Source organism: Salmo salar, chromosome ssa15, assembly GCF_905237065.1.
Source record: "Salmo salar chromosome ssa15, Ssal_v3.1, whole genome shotgun sequence".
Classification (NCBI taxonomy): domain Eukaryota; kingdom Metazoa; phylum Chordata; class Actinopteri; order Salmoniformes; family Salmonidae; genus Salmo; species Salmo salar.
In genome coordinates this window covers 27206603-27220797 of record NC_059456.1, presented here as the reverse complement: position 1 = coordinate 27220797, position 14195 = coordinate 27206603, and the positions used below count along the sequence as shown (strand labels likewise).

Here is a 14195-nt window from a genome sequence, read left to right as displayed (position 1 = left end):
AACTGCCATATGGGGAATCATAATTGACTCGTTTTTTGATACCATGTCTTTACTTTTGTTTGTGTTTTGACTGATTTCATGTCAATGCTAATATGGCAAAAAAATTGCTAGCTAGCTAACCAACAACTGTAACGATGTCTTTGAGAGACAAGTGCTCATTATGCAAATGTATTTATGTTTTCAAAAAAGATTATGATAAAAGATAGTTTACATGTTGTCAACAATCTATGCCAACCTCGTCTGTTTAGCCCCATAGTTGAACACGCCTCGGTTTTGTTGCTAAATAATCAACCTGTCTATAACATGACAGATTTTATAATGAGCTCCCAGTGAGCAATAACAAGCATTATTCCATACTGAAGCTAGTTAATCCCGTGTAGCTCAGTTGGTAGAGCATGGTGTTTGCAACGCCAGGGTTGTGGGTTCGATTCCCATGGGGGACCAGTACGGAGAAAAAAAATGTATGAAATGTATGCATTCACTCCTGTAAGTCGCTCTGGATAAGAGCGTCTGCTAAATGACTAAGATGTAATGTAAATGAAGTAACAAGTGAAACAATTCTGAGCTCTAAGTGAGCAATAACAAGATACTGAGCCTTCAGTTAGCAATAACGTGACACTGAGCCTTCAGTTAGAGTTCAGTATCATGTTATTGTTAACTGAAGGCACAGTATCATGTTATTACTCACTGAAGGCTCAGTATCATGTTATTGCTAACTGAAGGCTAAGTATCATGTTATTGCTCACTGAAGGCTCAGTATCATGTTATTGCTAACTGAAGGCTCAGTATCATGTTATTGCTAACTTAGAGCTCAGTATCATGTTATTACTCACTGAAGGCTCAGTATCATGTTATTGCTAACTGAAGGCTCAGTATCATGTTATTGCTAACTGAAGGCTCAGTATCATGTTATTGCTAACTTAGCAATAACATGATACTGAACCTTCAGTTAGCAATAACATGATACTGAGCCTTCAGTTATTAATAACATGATACTGAGCCTTCAGTTAGCAATAACATGATACTGAGCTCTAAGTTAGCAATAACATGATACTGAGCCTTCAGTGAGCAATAACATGATACTGAGCTCTAAGTTAGCAATAACATGATACTGAGCCTTCAGTGAGCAATAACATGATACTGAGCTCTAAGTTAGCAATAACATGATACAAAGCCTTCAGTTAGCAATAACATGATACTGAGCTCTAAGTTAGCAATAACATGATACTGAGCCTTCAGTGAGCAATAACATGATACTGAGCTCTAAGTTAGCAATAACATGATACAAAGCCTTCAGTTAGCAATAACATGATACTGAGCCTTCAGTTAGCAATAACATGACACTGAGCTCTAAGTTAGCAATAACATGATACTGAGCCTTCAGTTAGCAATAACATGATACTGAGCCTTCAGTGAGCAATAACATGATACTGCGCTCTAAGTTAGCAATAACATACAACAAGAAGAGAGAATACTGAGTTCTCCTCTTGAGAGAAAGAAGTGAGACAAAAATGTATCTATCAGTACCGTCACACAGTACTGTAGCCTATATAAACTGTGCTGTAGCCTATATAAACTGTAATGTAGCCTGTATAAACTGTAATGTAGCCTATATAAACTGTGCTGTAGCCTATATGACTGCTATCAGTACCATCACACTGTACTGTAGCCTACAAGAAGTGTGCCTTATTCAACTGAAAGAGAACCACAAAATGCAAGTTAATGTAAAACTGAAGCTATGGGCAGTATTTAAACCAGCACAAAGTAACATGCTTCACTGTTCTAGCAACAGAGGGAGAGAAAAAAGTGACACTTACACACACATCGTCCGGAGTCCAGGTAGTAACTCTGTCTCTGCTTTCGAGTGAGTGAGAGAGAGAGTGTGTCTGCCCTCCCTGAGAGCACGGCTGGGGTCTGCCAGAGGCACCGTAAAAACAAGCGCTCACGTGAGTACTACTCCACAGCGGGTTCCAAAATAAATAAAACGCGCATCCAAAAAAAGGGGAGATGGAGAAATAAAAAATAAAGTATTACGCATTTAAGAAGGTACGCTCCTTTGCAATGCAACTACTCCCTCCCCTTAAACCAAAAATACTTTGGACAGAGTTTTTTTCCTCCTTCCGATCCGGAGAGAAAGGGAGAGAAAGAGAGAAGGAGAGAAAGAGAAAAGGTAGACCAGGGAAGGCTAGAGTAGGTGGAACTCATCTGTTGTCTTGCTCTTACTACTCTTTCAGCTTGTTTCTTCCTTCCTCCTCTTGTGGGCAGCGAACATTAAACCCCGGGCTTCCAAGCAGTGGAATGTGACAGCGGGAAAGAGCGAGGGGGAAAAACAGAAAGAGAGAGAGAGAGCATGGGGCATATGGTGTCCACCTACACCAGGGGTGTCAAACTCATTTTGCCCGGTCTTCAACGAGGTCTGGAGGGCAGCACTGAAAATGTTTACTTCCTCACTGTCTCTATCTATCGCGTCTAGCTTTCATTTCAGTGATAATTAGTGAGCTGGACACATTTAACAAACTGTATGAATGTAGGTCCATTACAATTTCTACGCAGTTTAGATTCAGTTTTAGTCATTTTAAAGTATATTGAATTTCTCTCTCGCTCTTCCCCTTTCTCCCTCTCCTCTCTCTGCCTCTCTCTCACTCTGCTTGTCTCTCTTTCTCTCTCCCCCTCCTTCTCTCTCTGCCTCTCTCTCTCTGCTTGTCTCTCTCTCTCACTCTGTCTCTCTCTCACTCTGCTTCTCTCTCTCTCTCTCTCAATTTCAATTCAATTGAAGGGCTTTATTGGCATGGGAAACGTATGTTTACATTGCCAAAGCAAGTGAAATAGATAATAAACAAAAGTGAAATAAACAAAAAATGAACAGTAAATATTACACTTACAAAAGTTCCAAAAGAATAAAGACTTTTCAAATGTCATATATTCTTTGTGGGTATGTGTAATCTGAGGGAAATATGTGTCTCTAATATGGTCATACATTTGGCAGGAGGTTAGGGAGTGCATCTCAGTTTCCTCCTCTCTCTCTCTCTCTCTGTTCCTCAACCACAGAAGGAAAACTGAAAGCAGCTATTGACTGGAAATGATTAGTGTCTGAAGACAAAATGAAAGCACGTCACTTACTACACTCAGCTACCTGGGAAGAAGGTAAACACAGAATGTAGCTACAAACTAAGGAACACAAAATGAGTAAACTTGCTTAGAGCATTGCAAGAATAATTTCAGTGTGTTAGGCTTCTATTGTATGTCCAGAGTTTCCCCGACTTTCCAGACCAACAAAAGATGCCATTAGCAAACACATATGGAAAAACAACTGAGGTGAAAAACCACAGTGTGTGTTCAATTTGTCCCATTTCTAAAGCTTATGAGGAAAACACACTAGCTTAACAGAACAGCTCTCCCCTTAACTGAAAAAACCCCAACACCTATTAGCTATTAGAGCAGAGACAAGGAGAGAGAGCTGGAACTGTGATTGGTTGCCAGGTGGCTAGTATCTTCAGTACATCCTTAAACACTGTGAAAGAGCTCTCTCCCTCCCTCCCTCCCTCCCTCCCTCCCTCCCTCCCTCCCTCCCTCCCCAGCCATGTTTACCAAGCCGTCTGTAGATAGAGAGATCAAAGCTTCTATCCCTTCATCCGTTGGAACAGAGCTTTGTTCCCCTGATTTTATTTTCTTTATTTCCATAATAGGCCATCAAAGGCAACAAGCCAAAGACAAGCTAGCTGTTGCTAGGCTATGACTGCATCTCAAATGGCACCCTTTTTGAGTATATAGTGCTCTACTTTTGACAAGGGTAGTGCACTATGCAGGGAAGAGGGTGGGGATGTAGGCTAGGCCAGAACGACTTCCTCTGGACGCTCCACAATCAGCTGCTAACCTTAGATTAGCTTTGGATGCTAACGTGCAGGCCAACACTGGCTGATTCGGCTCATATCCTCTCAGCCACTGCTGATTTGTTTTATACCTGTTATATTACATATTATATGGTATGAACATTACAAACATCTAAGAAACAGTAGTTACATGTATGTAACAAAAGAGGGTGTTGAACAAAGGTTTGTGATGGCAACTTGAGAAAGAGTGAGCGATTTCCTCAAGGATATGATTTGATTAGCATTGACGGGCATAAACAAACAATTGCCAAAATGTGCTAACAGAACGATGTCATTGTTTACCGTATACAAACCACCCGTAGAGAACCAGATAGAGAGAGATAGATAGAGAGGGGTGGTACAGAGAGATAGTGGGAGAAAGAGAGAGAGAGAGAGAGAGAGAGAGAGGGGGGAGATAGTGGGAGAGAGAGCGAGAGAGAGAAAGAAAGGGGGTACAGTGAGAGAGAGAGAAAGGGGATACAGAAAGATAGTGGGAGAGAGAGAGAGAGCGGGAAAGAGATAGTGGGAGAGAGAGTGAGAGACAGAAAGGGGGTACAGAGAGAGAGAAAGGGGGTAGAGAGAGAGAGCAAATGTACTGTACAAATGTATAGAGCAAATGTAAAATTGTCTTTTTACCAAATTACCGTACGACAGACCACGTATTCACCCTGCACACCCTAATTGACAAACAAACAAACCAAAACAAAGGCAAAGTCTTCTCATACTTTGTTGATTTCAAATTTTTTGGGACTCAATATGGCATGAGAGTCTGCTATACAAATTGATGAAAAGTGGTGTTGGGGGAAAAACATACAACATTATAAAATCCATGTACACAAACAACAAGTGTGCAGTTAAAATTAGCAAAAAAACAAACATAAAATTTCCACAGGGCCGTGGGGTGGGACAGGGATGCAGCTTAAGCCCCACCCTCTTCAACATATATATCAACGAATTGGCGAGGGTACTAGAACAGTCTGCAGCACCCGGTCTCACCCTACTAGAATCTGAAGTCAAATGTCTACTGTTTGATGATGATCTGTCACCAACCAAGGAGGGCCTACAGCAGCAACTAGATCTTCTGCACAGATTCTTTCAGACCTGGGCCCTGACAGTAAATCTCAGTATGACAAAAATAATGTAGTTCCAAAAAAGGTTGAGTTGCCAGGACCACAAATACAAATTCCATCTAGACACCGTTGCCTTAGAGAACACAAACAACTATACATACCTCGGCCTAAACTTCAGCGCCACAGGTAACAAAGCTGTGAACGATCTGAGAGACAAGGCAAGAAGGGACTTCTATGACATCAAAAGGAACATAAAAATCAACATACCAATTAGGATCTGGCTAAAAATACTTGAATCAGTTATAGAATTCATTGCCCTTTATGGTTGTGAGGTCTGGGGTCCGCTCTCTAACCAATAATTCACAAAATGGGACACACCAAATCGAGACACTGCATGCAGAATTCTGCAAAAGTATTCTCAGTGTACAATGTAAAACACCAAATAATGCATGCAGAGCAGAATTAGAGTGATACCCGCTAATTATCAAAATCCAGAAAAGAGACATTAAATTCTACAACCACCTAAAAGGAAGTTATTCGCAAACCTTCCATAACAAAGCCATCACCTACAGAGAGATGAACCTGGAGGAGAGTCTCCTAAGCAAGCTGGTCCTGGGGCTCTGTTCACAAACACAAACAGACCCCACAGAGTCCCAGGACAGCAACACAATTAGACCCAACCAAATCATGGGAAAACAAAAAGATAATTACTTGACATATTGGAAAGAATTACAAAAAAACAGATCAACCCAGAATGCTATTTGGCCCTTAACAGAGAGTACACAGTGGCAGAATACCTGACCACTGTGACTGACCCAAAATTAAGGAAAACTTTGACTATGTACAGACTCAGTGAGCACAGCCTTGCTATTGAGAAAGGCCGCCGTAGGCAGACCTGGCTCTCAAGAGAAGACAGGCTATGTGCACACTGCCCACAAAATGAGGTGGAAACTGAGATGCACTTCCTAAACTTCTGTCAAATGTATGACAATATTAGAGACACATATTTCGCTCAGATTACACAAACCCAATCTTGATAAACCCTCATTTCTACTGGGTGAAATGCCACAGTGTGCCATCACACAAGCAATATTTGTGACCTGTTGCCACACGAAAAGGGCAACCAGTGAAGAACCTTTGTACTTTAACTATTTGCACATAAAATGACATTTGAAATGTCTTTATTCTTTTGGAACTTTTGTGAGTGTAATGTTTACTGTTAATTTGATTTGTTTATTTCACTTTTGTTTATTATCTACTTCACTTGCATTGGCCATGTGAACATATATTTCCCATGCCAATAAAGCCCTTAAATTGAAAATTAATTGAGAGAAAGGAGGTACAGAGAGAGAGAGAGGGGGTACCGAGAGAGAGAGTACTGAGAGAGAGGGGGGGGGGGGGGGTTAAACACCTTTGGTTTTAAAGTGTATACCACTTTATTAGAACAACAAATCTCTTACTGTATGTCCCTTAGGAACTAAACCATCCCATCTGAAGTGTATTCAACTGAGAATTGTATAAAGTTCATAGAGATTGTGTGTATGTGTTTATGCCTGTGTGTGTGTGTGTGTGTGTGTGTGTGTGTGTGCCTGTGTGTGTGTGTGTGTGTGTGTGTGTGTGTGTGTGTGTGTGTGTGTGTACCAGCAGCTATTAGATGATGTGAGTGAGCTAGTTTGTGTAGGAGCAGGACAGACATCAGCTGACTAAACATGCTGACCAAGAGGTCCTGACCAAGCACAATCCTCTGACTGTCTGGCATCAGCAAATCACCATGGCAACCACCCACCCACCTACCAGCCCGCCCACGAACGCCAAAACGCCTCGAGTTCCTACCACAGCATCTGATTCGCTGACAGGACAGCTTGGGTAAAGTTCACAGACCACTTAACTGAAATAATTTCATTTCAATCCAACTCAATACATGAAACAAGTCAGGCTAACTATTTGAGGTGCTGTATTTATAGTTGTCGGATTCTGTTGAGCGTTACGTTCTCGCTAAAACGTTGATTCTGTTGAGCGTTACGTTCTCGCTAAAACGTTGATTCTGTTGAGCGGTACGTTCTCGCTAAAACGTTGATTCTGTTGAGCGGTACGTTCTCGCTAAAACGTTGATTCTGTTGAGCGGTACGTTCTCGCTAAAACGTTGATTCTGTTGAGCGTTACGTTCTCGCTAAAACGTTGATGCTGTTGAGCGGCATGCGTTCCGCTAAAACGTTGATTCTGTTGAGCGGTACGTTCTCGCTAAAACGTTGATTCTGTTGAGCGTTACGTTCTCGCTAAAACGTTGATTCTGTTGAGCGGTACGTTCTCGCTAAAACGTTGATTCTGTTGAGCGGTACGTTCTCGCTAAAACGTTGATTCTGTTGAGCGGTACGTTCTCGCTAAAACGTTGATTCTGTTGAGCGGATGCGTTCTCGCTAAAACGTTGATTCTGTTGAGCGTTACGTTCTCGCTAAAACGTTGATTCTGTTGAGCGTTACGTTCGCTAAAACGTTGATTCTGTTGAGCGTTACGTTCTCGCTAAAACGTTGATTCTGTTGAGGTACGTTCTCGCTAAAACGTTGATTCTGTTGAGCGTTACGTTCTCGCTAAAACGTTGATTCTGTTGAGCGGTACGTTCTCGCTAAAACGTTGATTCTGTTGAGCGTTACGTTCTCGCTAAAACGTTGATTCTGTTGAGCGTTACGTTCTCGCTAAAACGTTGATTCTGTTGAGCGTTACGTTCTCGCTAAAACGTTGATTCTGTTGAGCGGTACGTTCTCGCTAAAACGTTGATTCTGTTGAGCGGTACGTTCTCGCTAAAACGTTGATTCTGTTGAGCGTTACGTTCTCGCTAAAACGTTGATTCTGTTGAGCGTTACGTTCTCGCTAAAACGTTGATTCTGTTGAGCGGTACGTTCTCGCTAAAACGTTGATTCTGTTGAGCGATGCAGTTCTCGCTAAAACGTTGATTCTGTTGAGCGATGCGTTCTCGCTAAAACGTTGATGCTGTTGAGCGCATGCGTTCTCGCTAAAACGTTGATGCTGTTGAGCGGTACGTTCTCGCTAAAACGTTGATGCTGTTGAGCGATGCGTTCTCGCTAAAACGTTGATGCTTTTGAGCGGTACGTTCTCGCTAAAACGTTGATGCTGTTGAGCGGATGCGTTCTCGCTAAAACGTTGATTCTGTTGAGCGGTACGTTCGCTAAAACGTTGATTCTGTTGAGCGGTAGGTTCTCGCTAAAACGTTGATTCTGTTGAGCGTTACGTTCTCGCTAAAACGTTGATTCTGTTGAGCGTTACGTTCTCGCTAAAACGTTGATGCTGTTGAGCGGTACGTTCTCGCTAAAACGTTGATGCTGTTGAGCGGCACGTTCTCGCTAAAACGTTGATTCTGTTGAGCGGTACGTTCTCGCTAAAACGTTGATTCTGTTGAGCGGCATGCGTTCGCTAAAACGTTGATTCTGTTGAGCGGTACGTTCTCGCTAAAACGTTGATTCTGTTGAGCGGTACGTTCTCGCTAAAACGTTGATTCTGTTGAGCGGTACGTTCTCGCTAAAACGTTGATTCTGTTGAGCGGTACGTTCTCGCTAAAACGTTGATTCTGTTGAGCGGTACGTTCTCGCTAAAACGTTGATTCTGTTGAGCGATGCGTTCTCGCTAAAACCTTGATTCTGTTGAGCGGTACGTTCTCGCTAAAACGTTGATTCTGTTGAGCGATGCGTTCTCGCTAAAACGTTGATTCTGTTGAGCGGTACGTTCTCGCTAAAACGTTGATTCTGTTGAGCGGATGCGTTCTCGCTAAAACGTTGATGCTGTTGAGCGGTACGTTCTCGCTAAAACGTTGATGCTGTTGAGCGATGCGTTCTCTCTAAAACGTTGATGCTGTTGAGCGATGCGTTCTCGCTAAAACGTTGATGCTGTTGAGCGCACGTTCTCGCTAAAACGTTGATTCTGTTGAGCGGTACGTTCTCGCTAAAACGTTGATTCTGTTGAGCGGTACGTTCTCGCTAAAACGTTGATTCTGTTGAGCGTGCGTTCTCGCTAAAACGTTGATTCTGTTGAGCGGCATGCGTTCGCTAAAACGTTGATTCTGTTGAGCGTGCACGTTCTCGCTAAAACGTTGATTCTGTTGAGCGGCACGTTCTCGCTAAAACGTTGATTCTGTTGAGCGGCACGTTCTCGCTAAAACGTTGATTCTGTTGAGCGGTACGTTCTCGCTAAAACGTTGATTCTGTTGAGCGGTACGTTCTCGCTAAAACGTTGATTCTGTTGAGCGGTACGTTATCGCTAAAACGTTGATTCTGTTGAGCGGTACGTTCTCGCTAAAACGTTGATGCTGTTGAGCGGTACGTTCTCGCTAAAACGTTGATGCTGTTGAGCGGTACGTTCTCGCTAAAACGTTGATGCTGTTGAGCGGTACGTTCTCGCTAAAACGTTGATTCTGTTGAGCGGTACGTTCTCGCTAAAACGTTGATTCTGTTGAGCGTGCACGTTCGCTAAAACGTTGATTCTGTTGAGCGGCACGTTCTCGCTAAAACGTTGATTCTGTTGAGCGATGCGTTCTCGCTAAAACGTTGATTCTGTTGAGCGGTACGTTCTCGCTAAAACGTTGATGCTGTTGAGCGGTACGTTCTCGCTAAAACGTTGATTCTGTTGAGCGGTACGTTCTCGCTAAAACGTTGATTCTGTTGAGCGGTACGTTCTCGCTAAAACGTTGATTCTGTTGAGCGGTACGTTCTCGCTAAAATGTTGATGCTGTTGAGCGGTACGTTCTCGCTAAAATGTTGATGCTGTTGAGCGGTACGTTCTTGCTAAAACGTTGATGCTGTTGAGCGGTACGTTCTCGCTAAAACGTTGATTCTGTTGAGCGTTACGTTCTTGCTAAAACGTTGATTCTGTTGAGCTGTACGTTCTTGCTAAAACGTTGATTCTGTTGAGCGGTACGTTCTCGCTAAACTTTGCTAAAATGTAAGCTAAGGGGACACTGATTTTCTCAGAAACAACTGACAAAACCAGTGTGTGTGATGTTTGTGTGTGTTGATCCTCCACACACACACACACTGCATACACTCTACACACACACTACACACACACACACACTCTCTACACACACACACACACATCACAACTGCTGCTACCAGACTCTTATTATGATTGATAAATACTGCACAATTTAATACTGCACAATTTAAACAATCCCCTCTTTAAACAATCCTCCAATCCCCTTTTCCCCAAAACATGTGTAAATATTGTACTATAAATTGGGCCTTCCTGTATTATACTGATGTTAAAATGTTTACTCTGTTCTACTGAGACATTTACTTTATGTTCCTATTATTAATTATTATTGTTGTTGCATTGTCCAGAAGGAACCTGCAAGTACCATATGTATCCTGTGTACACAAGTAATACAACTTGAAACTTGATAGAAGTAGAAGTGGATAGTGAGGGGATATCAGAACAGACAGTACTAGTGGATAGTGAGGGGATATCAGAACAGACAGTACTAGTGGATAGTGAGGGGATATCAGAACAGACAGTACTAGTGGATAGTGAGGGGATATCAGAACAGACAGTACTAGTGGATAGTGAGGGGATATCAGAACAGACAGTACTAGTGGATAGTGAGGGGATATCAGAACAGACAGTACTAGTGGATAGTGAGGGGATATCCGAACAGACAGTAGTAGTGGATAGTGAGGGGATATCAGAACAGACAGTACTAGTGGATAGTGAGGGGATATCAGAACAGACAGTACTAGTGGATAGTGAGGGGATATCAGAACAGACAGTACTAGTGGATAGTGAGGGGATATCAGAACAGACAGTACTAGTGGATAGTGAGGGGATATCAGAACAGACAGTACTAGTTGATAGTGAGGGGATATCAGAACAGGCAGTACTAGTGGCTAGTGAGGGGATATCAGAACAGAACAGGATTCTTCTACCCATCATTCTCACATACAGCTCAACAGCCAACAGAGACCTGAGGTCAGTCATTTACTGTGTGTCATACCCTCCTGATCGTCTCCATTCAGGTGTGTGTGTGTGTGTGTGTGTGTGTGTGTGTGTGTGTGTGTGTGTGTGTGTGTGTGTGTGTGTGTGTGTGTTTAAATGGTATCCAAGACAGACAGGAAGATGCAGGGGGAAGCAGGCCCAGTGGACCCAGTGCTGTCTAGCTGGCCAACAGATAAGAAAAGGCACACGCACACACACACACACACTACACACCTGAGCCAAAATAAACATCTCCCCTGCAGTTTCCAGTATGCTGATGACAGTGTGGGATGGGCCTGTATGTATGCATGCTTGCCATGTACGTTGGAACAATATGTGCCTCTGTATTAGCATATTTCCATGTGTGTGTGTACGTGTTCTCTTACATGTGTATCTCACATCAACATCCTTAACTCACATTCACAACTCACATCAACATTAAAATCTTTCCATAACTCACATCCATTCATAACTCACATCAACATTAAAATCTATCCATAACTCACATCCACATTAAAATCCATTCATAACTCACATCAACATTAAAATCTTTCCATAACTCACATCCATTCATAACTCACATCAACATTAAAATCTTTCCATAACTCACATCCATTCATAACTCACATCAACGTTAAAATCTATCCATAACTCACATCCACATTAAAATCCATTCATAACTCACATCCACATTAAAATCCATTCATTACTCAAATCCACTAATATCTCACATCAACATCCATCAATAACTCATATCAACATCCATCCATTACTCACATCAACATCCATCCATAACCTGTTGGGGATAGGGGGCAGTATTTGCACGGCCGGATAAAAAACGTACCCGATTTAATCTGGTTATTACTACTGCCCAGAAACTAGAATATGCATATAATTATTGGCTTTGGATAGAAAACACCCTAAAGTTTCTAAAACTGTTTGAATGGTGTCTGTGAGTATAACAGAACTCATATGGCAGGCAAAAACCTGAGAAGATTCCTTACAGGAAGTGCCATCTCTGACCATTTCTTGGGCTTCTACACTCTCTTTATTGAAAACTGAGGATCTCTGCTGTAACATGACACTTCCTACGGCTCCCATAGGCTCTCAGAAGGCGGCAAACCGGTGAATGATGTCTTTGCAGGCCCTGGCTGAAAAACATTAGCGCATTTGGATAGTGGTCGATCAGAGGACAATGAGACTGAGGCGCGTGCACGAGGGGACACCATGTTTTTATTTTTTCATCTTTGAACTAAAACAGGGTTTCCCGGTCGGAATATTATCGTTTTTTTACGAGAAAAATGGCATAAAAATTGATTTTAAACAGCAGTTGACATGCTTCGAAGTACGGTAATGGAATATTTAGAATTCTTTTGTCACGAAACGCGTCGGGCGCGTCACCCTTCGTCACCCTTCGGATAGTGTCTTGAACGCACGAACAAAACAGAGGATATTTGAACATAACTATGGATTATTTTGAACCAAACCAACATTTGTTATTGAAGTAGAAGTCCTGGGAGTGCATTCTGACGAAGAACAGCAAAGGTAATCTAATTTTCCTAATAGTAAATCGGAGTTTGGTGAGGGCCAAACTTGGTGGGTGTCTAAATAGCTAGCCCGTGATGGCTGGGCTATCTACTCAGAATATTGCAAAATGTGCTTTTGCCGAAAAGCTATTTTAAAATCGGACATAGCGATTGCATAAAGGAGTTCTGTATCTATAATTCTTAAAATAATTGTTATGTTTTTTGTGAACGTTTATCGTGAGTAATTTAGTAAATTCATCGGAAGTTTGCGGTGGGTATGCTAGTTCTGAACGTCACATGCTAATGTAAAAAGCTGTTTTTTGATATAAATATGAACTTGATTGAACAAAACATGCATGTATTGTATAACATAATGTCCTAGGATTGTCATCTGATGAAGATCATCAAAGGTTAGCGCTGCATTTAGCTGTGGTTTGGGTTTATGTGACATTAGTGTCTGAGTATTTCTGGCTGGGTACTCTGCTGACATAATCTAATGTTTTGCTTTCGTTGTAAAGCCTTTTTGAAATCGGACAGTGTGGTTAGATTAAAGAGAGTCTTGTCTTTAAAATGGTGTAAAATAGTCATATGTTTGAGAAATTGAAGTAATAGCATTTCTAAGGTATTTGAATAACGCGCCCCGGGATTCCACTGGCTGTTGAGTAGGTGGGACGATTTCGTCCCACATACCCTAGAGAGGATAACTCACATCCACTAATAACTCACATCAACATCCACTAATAACTCACATCAACATCCATCCATTACTCACATCCACTACTAACTCACATCAACATCCACCCATAACTCATATCAACATCCATCCATAACTCACATCAACATCCATTCATTACGCACATCAACATCCATCCATTACTCACATCCACTAATAACTCACATCAACATCCATCCATAACTCATATCAACATCCATCCATTACTCACATCAACATCCATCCATAACTCACATCCACTAATAACTCACATCAACATCCACTAATAACTCACATCAACATCCACTAATAACTCACAACATCCATCCATTACTCACATCAACATCCATCCATAACTCACATCCACATTCATCGATAACTCACATCCACATTCATTCATAACCCATAACTCACATCCACATCCATCCATAACTAATAACACACAGGCCTCCTACTCTGGCCCTCAGGTAATAAAGCCCCACTGACTTATCAAGATAAAGTCTCTCTCTTTAAACTTCCCAACTTCACATAGACGCCCCCTCACTGCACACTGGTGTAGTAGATGCACCCTCACTGCACACTGGTGTAATAGATGGCCCCGAACGGCCCTCTGAACGACCTAAGAAGTCTTTGAACAAGTGGAGGTTAGTGGAGGTTAGTGGTAGGTTTGGTAGGTTAGTGAAGGTTTGCAGTAGGTTCCAACAGGAGATAAAAGGTAAAGGAATGCCTAATAAACGTTGGTGATTGGCAACAGGAAATGGATAAATTGCAGCACTTAGCTGGCTGAGACAAGATCAGACAGAGGAGAAAAGGGGAGTGGGGGGCCTTGGGTGAGGACTGAGTGGGGAACTGGAGAAATGAGCAGCCTCCAGGCTGGAGATTAGCACCAGAGACTAAGACTGGAGGTTAGCACCAGAGACTAAGACTGGAGATTAGCACCAGAGACTAAGGCCTCCAGGCTGGAGGTTAGCACCAGAGACTAAGACTGGAGATTAGCACCAGAGACTAAGGCCTCCAGGCTGGAGGTTAGCACCAGAGA

General features: G+C 42.3%; 1 protein-coding gene across 2 annotated transcripts in view; it reads right to left on the bottom strand.

Moving 5' to 3' along the window:
- Nucleotides 1-14195, bottom strand: part of LOC106571159 (protein eva-1 homolog A) — a 171003-nt gene that overhangs the window by 63144 nt on the left and 93664 nt on the right. Inside the window, exon 1 of one of the 2 annotated variants that reach the window (XM_045695589.1) lies at nucleotides 1818-2628. The exons of the other annotated variant lie outside the window; for it this stretch is intronic. The gene's annotated coding sequence lies outside the window, so the exon portion shown is untranslated. Of the gene's footprint in view, nucleotides 1-1817; nucleotides 2629-14195 lie in introns of those variants that run through there. 2 annotated transcript variants of the gene reach the window in all.